Genomic DNA, 10,719 nt, shown 5'->3' with positions numbered 1-10,719 from the left:
TAGCTCTGAACTCTTTGCGGGACGCCAGTGACACATTTCTAGTCATTTCAGTGAGTCTCTTGTGTTTAGCTTGCCCGGTGGGAGCTTGAGAAAATGTCAACATGACACTGTCTTATTGGGGAGGAAAGGAACTTTACAGTTGAAGGATTTATAGCATTTATTTCCCTCATGAAGTGGTAATGTGCTTCTATGTGCCCAGTACTTCTCTTCTCTGGGTGCTTCTGCCGTCTGGGTATTGAGCCCTCTGCTCTCATCAACGCTGAAATCAAACCTTGTGTGTCACTCTGCGCCAAAGTGAGGCCTCTATGGAGTTGGGGGGGGTGGGGTGGGTGTTACGAAGTCATGAGGTCCAAGCTCATATTAAGAACAGTAGTGCCTTTCTAAAATGCCACGGAAGACTATGCAGCTTTTCCACCAGGTGAGGCTATGCATCAGAGACATTATCTACCGAGCATATATTTACTCTTCCCTAGTTGCTATGGTAATACTGGATCTTTGAGATTCCAACCTGAAGTACTGTGATAAATTGATGTCTACCTCTTATGAAGTACTGTATGTATGTATGTATGTATGTATGTATATTCACTTTACATCCGACCTCTCCCCGTCTCCTCCCTGTCCCCACCTCACACTGCCCCTCCTTCCATCCCCGCCTCCCCTTCTTCCCTGAGGTGAGATCAACGCACCTTGGTACATCAAGTCATTGCGGGACTAGGTGCATCCTTTCCCATTGAGGGCAGACAAGATGGTTGAGTTACGAGAATCCACTGGCAAGCAATATAGGCAGGGACAGCCCCTATTCCAGTTATTGAGGGAGCCACATAAAGACCAAGCAGCACATCTAAAACATATATGCAGGGGTACCTAGGTCAAACTCATGCTGAAGCACTTTTTAAAAAATATGTGTTTATGTATGTACTTTACATTCCCATATCAGCTTCTTCTCTCTCCTTCCCTCCACTTTCCTTTCCTCCCTCTCATCTGCACCCACAACCCCGAGGCCCATCCTCCTGTCTTCCTGTTTCTATTCAGAAAAACAGGAGGCCTCCCATGGATATCAACCTTACTTGGCACATCAACTTGCAGGATGCTTAGGCACATCTTCTCCTATTGTGGGGAGACAAGGCAGTGCAGTTAGGTTATAGAGATACAAAGGCGAGTGACAGATTCAGAGACAGCTCCCTGCCCTGCTGATAGGAGTCCCACAGGAAGACCAAGCTGCACAACTGTAGCACTTATTTTATGGTATTTAAAAAAAAAAAAAAAGAAAGAAAGAAAGAGAAAGAGAGAAAGAAAGAAAGAAAGAAAGAAAGAAAGAAAGAAAGAAAAAACCTAAACCACAAGACAAAGCACATACTAAAATAATGTAAGCTTCTGCCTTTTCCGTGTCGTTTTTCTAGGCCCGTGAAAACACGCATATACCCCAGTAAGACACATGCCCCTGACTGCTAAGCACTGCTTTTCCTTGCATATACTCTGATGCAGATCCACTTAAAAACACACCCTCCCCCTCTTCATTTCTTCCAGTGTGAATGATCCATTGGCCCGACAGAACTTGTCATCAAAGGGAAAAAAAATCCGAGTTATTTCAAATTTCACTATAGCGTCCTCGTCCTCTATCCCCCCACACACACCACCACCACTGTTTTCATCACGTTGGGGATCCATTTTTTCTTCATCAATATCAGAGCACGGTGGTCTTTACTCTTCCAGTAATATATTTTACCTCTAGCTGTTACACAGCTGAAAACGTTTAAACCTGCAAGACAGTTTGATAGTTAACCCAGAAATCTAACCCATTTCTTCTTAATCTAAATTCCAATTAAATTATTTTAGTAATTTTTTTACTATTGATTTTTCTCTGAAATTAGTTCACTGATCATAGTACTCATTGAGTAAACTTGTAATTAACATCTTATCTGTTCATTACTACATTCAAAAACTTAAATTAACATGATAGTGACACCCTATTAAATAAAGAATGGAAAAATACGTATTTTTCAATGAAAGAAATAATTGAGTCACCACATGGTGTTGCAAGCCTAAACCAAGTCTTCTGCAAGAATAGTAAGTACTCTTAACCACAGAGCCATCTCTTCATGCCTCAAATATAAGTTTTAAAAACCAGAATTTCTAATATTTCAGGATATAGTCACATTATTATGTCTCAGATAAAGTCTGTGATGGCTAGTTTTATGTCTTTGGAGTGGACTGAATCTCAATTGAGAAAATTCCTCCCTAAACCTGGGCTGCAGGTAAACATGAAGGGCATTTCCTTAATTAGTGATTGATGTGGGAGAGCCCAAGCCATTGTGAGTGGGGCTACCATTTGGCTGGTTGTTCTGGGTTCTAAAAAACAAGGAGGCTGAGCAAGAAGCCACGTGAAACAAGCCAGGAAGCAGCATCCCTTCTTGAGCTCTGTATAGCTCCTGCCTCCAGGTTCCTGCCTTGATTGATTCCTGTCCTGACTTCCTCCCCAAGTTGACTTAATCACTGTATTGTACACAGTCCTTAGCAAGTGGAGAAAGAGAGAGACAGAGAAACAGAGAGACAGAGACAGAAAGAGACAGAGATATAGAGACACACAGGGACTCAGAGACACATAGAATGACTATGTCAATATGAGTCAAAGAGAAAAAGAGGGCAGTAAAGAAACAGAAACAGAGCAGAACAACTTTATTCTGTAATAATTCTGATAAACATGACAATTAGCATGCACAAAAATTACCTGTTGAATAACTACCTAGTTCTAAGCAACAGGCAACCAATAATGTTGTGTTAAGCTAAAAAGGAAAAAAAAAAACAGCAATTTAAATTCTCTATTCTGCTCCATACTCCTAAAAACATTATCCCAATAAACATTTAAATAAATATTTTATAATAATTAAATAGCAAACTTAAATACTTTCTAATTTACAGAGATTAAGCTGTGCTAGTCTTTAAATAAATAAAAGCATGAGTGATTACATTATGTTTAAATTGATAAATTTGTTCAATTTTTTTTAATTGGACAAGATAACATTTTTTTCAAAATATCTATTCTATTTTACAATAATTGTAAAGTCAATTTAAATTTTCTTAATTGAAAAATTTTCATTATATTTTATTAAAATATAAATAATAGACAATTTTTGTGAAACATTCACAACTTTCCATTAATGTGAAAGGAAGATTCCAACTTATAATTAGTATGCAACTATTTAATAATATACTCATTAAACTATTAACTTAAAATTCAGAAATTTATTTTATATATTTTCTCAGGAAATAAATCAAGACACTATTTTAAAATGTCATTGGTTTCTGGTTTCTAATTGAAACAATCTCAAGGTTTAGGCGTTATTTTAGAACTCTATATGTACTTTTGAGTAGTAGACACTTTACCATACTGAAAATATATCCTACTCAAAGTTGTGCTACTTCATAAATATTTTAGTAATTTATAAATACACTTTCTAAAAACAACATGGACACTCAAATATCTGTCATTTTTAATATTTAAAGATATATACCATACATTTACATGTAATATATTACATAATATATAAACAAATATAATTTAAAATAATATATTTTATATTTTAATATATATTAAAATGACACATACGCAAATATTACAAAGCCAGTATATTTATGTTGTGCCATGTTAGTTGAATTCACATGTCATACTTGTCTACTGAAATGTTAATAAAAACATTCTGGAGGTGCTTGCCTTTAATATAACAGGCTCTACTTTAACTTGCTTCAGCCTTCATGCTCTCTGGATTTGCCAAGGTAATGACTTTAAGCCCTTGTTTGGTATTGCTTACATTAAGACTCTACAGCTCATGTTTTATGGGGATTGGTGCCTGTAACAGATGCTTTGTAAAATGCCAAGGTAGTTTTCTGCTGCAATCACTGAGTCAGAGTTTAAATTCAACATCTGGCATGATTTGTCAGCACCTGGGGTAAATAACGCTCAGTGATTCAGTTGTCTGGCCCAATAAACATACTTTTTTGAAAGTGTCATTGAGAGATGTCATGATTTATTACAACCCATGCGTCTTCAAATCACACGATCACCCAGTTTTCAATAGAATACTTATGCCGAGAACAGTGCTAGCAATTCTCACATCATGCTTCTTGTAATCCAAGTACTGGAAAGGCAGACGAGGACATATGGAGTTGAGTAATGAAGGGATGCAGAAAGAAGAGTGGTTACTTAATGACAGAGAGAAATAAAGTGTCAATCAAGCCAGACTGCTGCTTCCCTGCTCCTCAACTTCCGTTGAGTTTCAGTGTGGACCAAGTGACTGGGTCTGACTTAAGTGACAGGTTATTAAACCAGTTTACCAGCAATCCTCTTGTAAAACCTGTATCTTAGAGGTGTGTAATAGGAAAATTCCTTCCAGTGGCATGTTGGACAGAGTACGAAGCATTCAAATGAAGCAGTTTGGTGGAATAGTTAGAACAGAAGTCACCTTCACAAGCCAAATAGAAATAATAGCCAAATAAATGACAATTAATGCAAATACCTTTTCTTCTTAAAAGTAGAAAATATGTATGCCAATAAGTGATTGCAGTTTTTATTATGTAATAATGAATGAAAAATATAAAACACTTTACTAGATCACCATGCTTTATAATGGCTTTTTTCTCAATGATACAGATTGAGACGCACCTGATAGGTTATTTTAGCTCAATTTCATTGGGATTGTGAAAATGTAGCATTTCTTTGTTGATCTGACTGCTTTATGATCTACAGATAAAACTCCTTCATGGACAAATTGTGGAAGGTAAATTCTATTAGTTGTTTAATATTTTCTGACAATCATCTCTCTGAAATGGCAACCTGTCTTAATTTCAATTATCAAAATGCTTCTAGGGTTGCCAATGGAGAAATCTTGTCCATGGTATGAAAATGCAGGTTCAAAACATGTAGTAATTTATGCAAATTTCTGTCCTGTTGAAACAGTACAGGCTGCAGCTATCTATCACATACTTGCACCAAATTGACACAAATTACAGTAATAAATGCTTAAAGTAGTTAATATGTATAATGACTATTGTGTTTACTGAATGAAAACTATTTTTTACTTCTGCACAGCAAATTATTATTCATGCAAAATGAGCAGATGTTTGGCATGACTCCACCAAACTACTGGACAGTTCACATACATATACACACTTGTTATGATATTTATTAGTGAATAACTGAATATTCCTATTCCACCAGCAAAATAAACCCCAAGCTGTAAAAGGATAGATTTTCTAATTAAAACTACTTTTGAACTGTTAAATACATAATATATTTAACTATGACTAGTGAGCTTAATGGAAGTATAGTTGTCATTTAAATTGAATATTATTAATGGTGTGTGTGTGTGGGTGGGTGTGTGTGTGTACTGAAAGTATGAATTAGTAAACAATTTTAAGCTGCATGCATGGAGTTCTATTTTAATGATGCTTGTTTTGATTTTTAATGGAATTTTAAAATTCCCTGGTCTCAATTCTTCATATTTAAATCATTTCTTTAGTCTTGATGAGCATTGAAAGAAGACATTTATTTAATCAATGATAATCTATTGTAAACTATTTTTTTTTTTTGGTTTTTTGAGACAGGGTTTCTCTGTGTAGCCCTGGCTGTCCTGGAACTGTAGACCAGGCTGGCCTTGAACTCAGAAATCCACCTGCCTCTGCCTCCCAAGTGCTGGGATTAAAGGCGTGCGCCACCACTGCTCGGCTATTGTAAATTATTAACATTTATGGTCAGCTATGTTTTCTTGGAAGAGTTCACTATAATTTTATATATAGAAAACTGTTGCAAATTTATGTAAGGGCCAGTTAGCTCTGTTTTTTTCTTTTTTCTCCAGTGTGACTTCAATGCTACAAGTCAGTAAAGAAACACAAGGAGTCATGAAAGACTTACCCTACTCCATGATGACTTATAAAATCTACCACTATTCAAAATCAAGCATTCCTCAGGGAATAATGGCTCTGAAATAAACCTTTGATTTTCTTTTTCTTTTTTTCCCAAGCCTTGATTTTTATTATTAAAAAAAAAATTGCATATTTATTTTGCTTTCTGACTCTGTGCTTGTACCTTCAACACTTTCACAACGATTTTTTGCTCCTCAATAAGGAAAGCCCGCTTGATCCTGTCTGGGACACACTTGGCACTAATGGACCCACCATAGGCCCTGCTGACATGCTTCTTTGTCTTAGACAATCTCATAAGGACTTTGGGTCTCACAGCACGAACCCCTCTCAGTCTGCCTGGGCACATGCCACATGCGGATTTAGGAGCTTTCCCAACCTTCTTGGTGTAAAGGTAAACAATCCTGTTGCCAGGGGTTCGAGACAGCCTAGTTTTGTTAGAGACTATGTTGTAGGAAAGCCTATGACAGTATGTCTAACACTGGACCATTTTGAGTGCCTCTAAGCACAGTCCCCGCAAGAGGCGACCTTTGATTTTCAAATTAGCATGTTATCAACTCTGTAGGCTTCAACACAAAAATGCTGAATCCTGGAACTAATGGTCTTCTACATTAACAATGGGTTACTTTTTATAATCAATATTAGTATTTCTCAGTTATGAAGTTGAAAGTATAGACCATTCTTACTGCTATTTAAGCCATTTGCCTACGGTGAGTGATAAGAACTAATACTTTCCTAAAATATTTAACACAATACCCTATCATTACAGAAATAAAAAGGTCTAGTAGTTTCATTATTTTTATACAGTCAAATTGCCTAGTATTGAAAATTAGCAGCATTAGATATGCACTAGCAGTAAAGACCCCCATTGTTTATTAACTTTCTTGGCATTTTGTCTAGCCTCTGCCCCACAGTTACATGGCAACAGCCAAGTGTGCCTGACTCACTATAAAAGGGGCTGCTCACCCCCTCCTCTCTCTTGCCTTCTTGCCATAGCTCTGTCCTCTCCCTTCTACTGCCTGCTCTCTCCTGATTCCCTTTCCCCCTGTTTCTCCATGTGCTCATGGCTAGCCTCTACTCTTCTGCTCTCTCTTTCTCCTTTCTGTCTCTACTACCCTCTCAACTCTCCTCCCCATTCCCTGAATAAACTATTCTGTCGCTACCTATGTCTGACCTGCGGAATAAGGCAACAGCAAGTGTGTTCGTCTTCAAGCGGTTTATTCAGCTATCCCTGTACAGCGAGCTTCTTCTCTCTTTTCTCTCCCCCACCCCACCCCGGGTGCATCCCCTTATAAGCATTGCCTTACTCCTATCAGCAGCTGCCACGAAGTCACTGGTGATTGGCCATTCTTAGTGATGCAAGGTGGGGTGATCCGGTAACCACACCTCTCAGTGCATACAACTCCATATATGGAGTTGTCTTTTCTCTCAAGCAATGCCTATGCTAAGCACCACCTTGTAATGGCGAGAGCGGAGCCTCTTCCCACACTATTCTATACTATACTATACTATCTTGTGGCTGGTCCCTAAGGTGGAAGGGATGCTTCAGTATGGGCCTGCAGAGGCACCCCTTTCCCCACTCCTGACTACATATCCACCAAATATAGTTCTTCTCTTTCTTTCTTTTTATAAAACACAACAAACTTGCTAAGGTTGAACTAGAGAATTTCGAATGTCTACTGATCTTCACTTCCTGGAAGGATATGTGATCCCAGACTCCTAGTGAATGTTCAACATTACAAATAGCAAATCTTCTATTTATGTTGGGGTTTAGGGCCTGTATCCCTGAAATATTGAAATATAACATTTGAGCTCAACTCTTTTCCTCTTTTAGGGCTTGTAGTCTCCTAAGTGCCATTATTCTCCCAACTCACCAAGCTACCTTTCTTAAATAAATTAGGTATTTCTTAAACTCCTTGCTGAAATACAACAGTAGAAGTGACATTAGAGAAAGCTAGTTGGTAACCAATGAAATGATAGTAATACTCACAATAACATACACAATAAAATTCATGATTATTTGAAAATTTATGTAAAGGTAAATTGTATTTGCCTGTTGGAATTGTCTTCTCCAAGGCTTATTGCCTCCTGGAAGCTTCTAGTCTCCAAACAATCAAACCTAGGCCTAGAATGTTTTCAGCCTCTATGACATGCTACTGAATAAGCTCATCCCATCCTCCCATTTACCATTTACCTCTGATCTCGGGCTAGGTGACTCAACTCAGTTGCCTTGGATCAAACTCTTCTCTCTCTCTCTCTCTCTCTCTCTCTCTCTCTCTCTCTCTCTCTCTCTCTCTCTCTCTCTCTCTCTGTGTGTGTGTGTGTTTGTGTGGGGGTGTCTGTCTGTCTGTCTGCATCTGCCTCTCTGCCTCTTCTGAATTGCTGTGCTTGAACTCAAACTAATTCTAGCAATCTGTTCCAGTCTTCTCTCTCCTTCTCATTTTGTGGATCATTCTCTTTTCACCTGTGTTTAGCTTATTCTTCCTGTACAACCTATCCAGGTAAAACTGCCTCCTCTTATTTTCCTTCCTTCCTGAAACAGCTATATCAGGCTCCTGTCAGCATGCACCTCCTGGCATCCACATCAGCATCTGTCTTTGGTGACTGCACATGGAATGGATATCCAGGTGGAAAAGTCTCCAGACAACCCCTTCTTCAGTTTCTGTCCCATACTTGCTCTCCATATTTGCTCCCAAATGTATTTTGTTACTCCTTCTAAGAAGGATCAAATCACCCACACTTTGGTCTTTCTTGTTCATGAGCTTCATGGGGTCTATGAGTTGTATCTTGGGTATTTCAAGCTTTGGGGCTAATATCCACTTATCAGTGAGTGCATACCATATGTGTTCTTTTGTGATTGGGTTACCTCACTCAGGATGATATTTTCTAATTCCATTCATTTGCCTATGGACCTTTTTATGACCTTTGGTTAATCATTTTTACAACTTCTTGGAATGTGCTCTAAGTAATTCAGGAATTCATTGTTTTTAATAGCTGAGTAATATTCCATTGTGTAAATGTACCACATTTTCTATATCCATTCCTCTGTTGAAGGACATCTGGGTTCTTTCCAGCTTCTGGCTATTATAAATAAAGCTGCTATGAATATAGTGGAGCATATGTCCTTGATATACATTGGAGCATCTTCTGGTTATATGCCCAGGAGTGATATAGCTGGGTCCTCAGGTAATGCTATGTCCAATTTTCTGAGGAATCACCAGACTGATTTCCAGAGTGGTTGTACCAGCTTACAGTCCTATCAACAATAGATGAGTGTTCCTCTTTCTCCACATCCTTACCAGCATCTGCTGTCACCTGAGTTTTTGATCTTAGCCATTTTGACTGGTGTGAGGTGGAATCTCAGGGTTGTTTTGATTTGCATTTCCCTGATGACTAAGGATGCTGAACATTTCTTTAGGTGCTTCTTGGCCATTCGAGTTTCCTCAGTTGAGAATTCTTTGTTTAGCTTTGTACCCCATTTTAAGGGGTTATTTGGTAGTCTGGAGTTTAATTTCTTGAGTTCTTTGTATATATTGGATATTAGCACTCTATTGGTTGTAGGATTGGTAAAGATCTTTTCCCAATCTGTTGGTTGCTGTTTTTGTCCTAGTGATAGTGTCCTTTGCCTTACAGAAGCTTTGCAATTTTATGAGGTCCCATTTGTCAATTCTAAATAGTCTTGAAAACTTCTTGCTCTTTTTGAGTGTAGAAGACTTCTGGCATAGGTGGTTAACAACTATAGCCTAACAATGAAGGATTAAGCAATGCAGCCTTTGTTCTATCTCAGCAGGAACTGCAAGGCTCTAACCTGCTAGTTAGATGTCTCAGGAAGAAAAAAGGGGCACTTAAAGATGTGATTTTAGAGTTAATTACCAAGTTGTAAAAAGTTTCCTATGAAAGCTATCTAAGGGGAAAAGCAGAAAGATCCTAAGCAGGGGAAAATGGGGAAATTCTTCTAATTGGGGAAAGGGAAAAAATTCTATTCTATCTCCTTTGCATCTCTTTGTCCTTAGTAGTTATACATTTTTTAGAATACATGATCACATGTTACAGAGTTCATCACAAATTCATACAAAAAATCAAATCATAAATTGAAATAGAAGTTGACAACAGAGAATGTTTACATGCATATCCGTTAGGAGTAATTATCTGGCTAAACATCCATCACCTATCTCAGCTTCACAGGTTCATTGTAAATTGAAAACCATAACTAAGTTATTAGTGAAGTTGTGTATAGCTAAACACAGTGAATATTTTATCTTCTGTCCTAGAAACTATAATAGTTAGTTCTCTTTTTATGACCTTTGGTTAATCATTTTTACAACTTCTTGGAATGTGCTCTAAGTAGGAGAAAGTCTGGTTACTATCTAAGAGCAATTAACTGGTGACACTTGGGAGACTGGCAGAGTTCTCAGTGCAGTTTTTGACTATCCGAAAAGGACCTAATAGCAGTCCTACTATAAAACAGCTTAATTATCACAGATATAATTTTAGGAATTCTTATAGGATCATCATTAAAACTTAAGAAGTCATCTATTTGTCTATATAACATCATACTACAAAGCAGTACATCTTCCTGGACCTGCAGAGATCTGCTCCAAAGGGGTGTGCTATTACTTAGTGATTGTTATATAAGTTTAATAATAATATAAAAAGCATATTAGTAGCAGGAATCTTTCCCAAAATGAATCCCTTAAAACCTTGCTTAATAAAAACACACCTGTCACAGGTTATATAATAATCTGAAGAACGACATTTTAGAATGACCACCTGCTAGTTATTAGCTTGTCCCATTATGACTCC

The 10,719-nt window shown here is 37.6% G+C and overlaps 1 pseudogene; it reads right to left on the bottom strand.

Annotated features, from left to right (window-relative positions):
* Positions 1–6,048: 6,048 nt before the first annotated feature.
* Positions 6,049–6,406, bottom strand: LOC117718146 (large ribosomal subunit protein eL34 pseudogene; annotated as a pseudogene).
* Between the last annotated feature and the right edge of the window lie 4,313 nt (positions 6,407–10,719).

The sequence above is a fragment of the Arvicanthis niloticus genome, chromosome 12 (genome assembly GCF_011762505.2).
Source record: "Arvicanthis niloticus isolate mArvNil1 chromosome 12, mArvNil1.pat.X, whole genome shotgun sequence".
In the NCBI taxonomy this organism is placed as follows: Eukaryota; Metazoa; Chordata; class Mammalia; order Rodentia; family Muridae; genus Arvicanthis; species Arvicanthis niloticus.
This window is presented reverse-complemented; position numbering and strand designations above follow the sequence as displayed.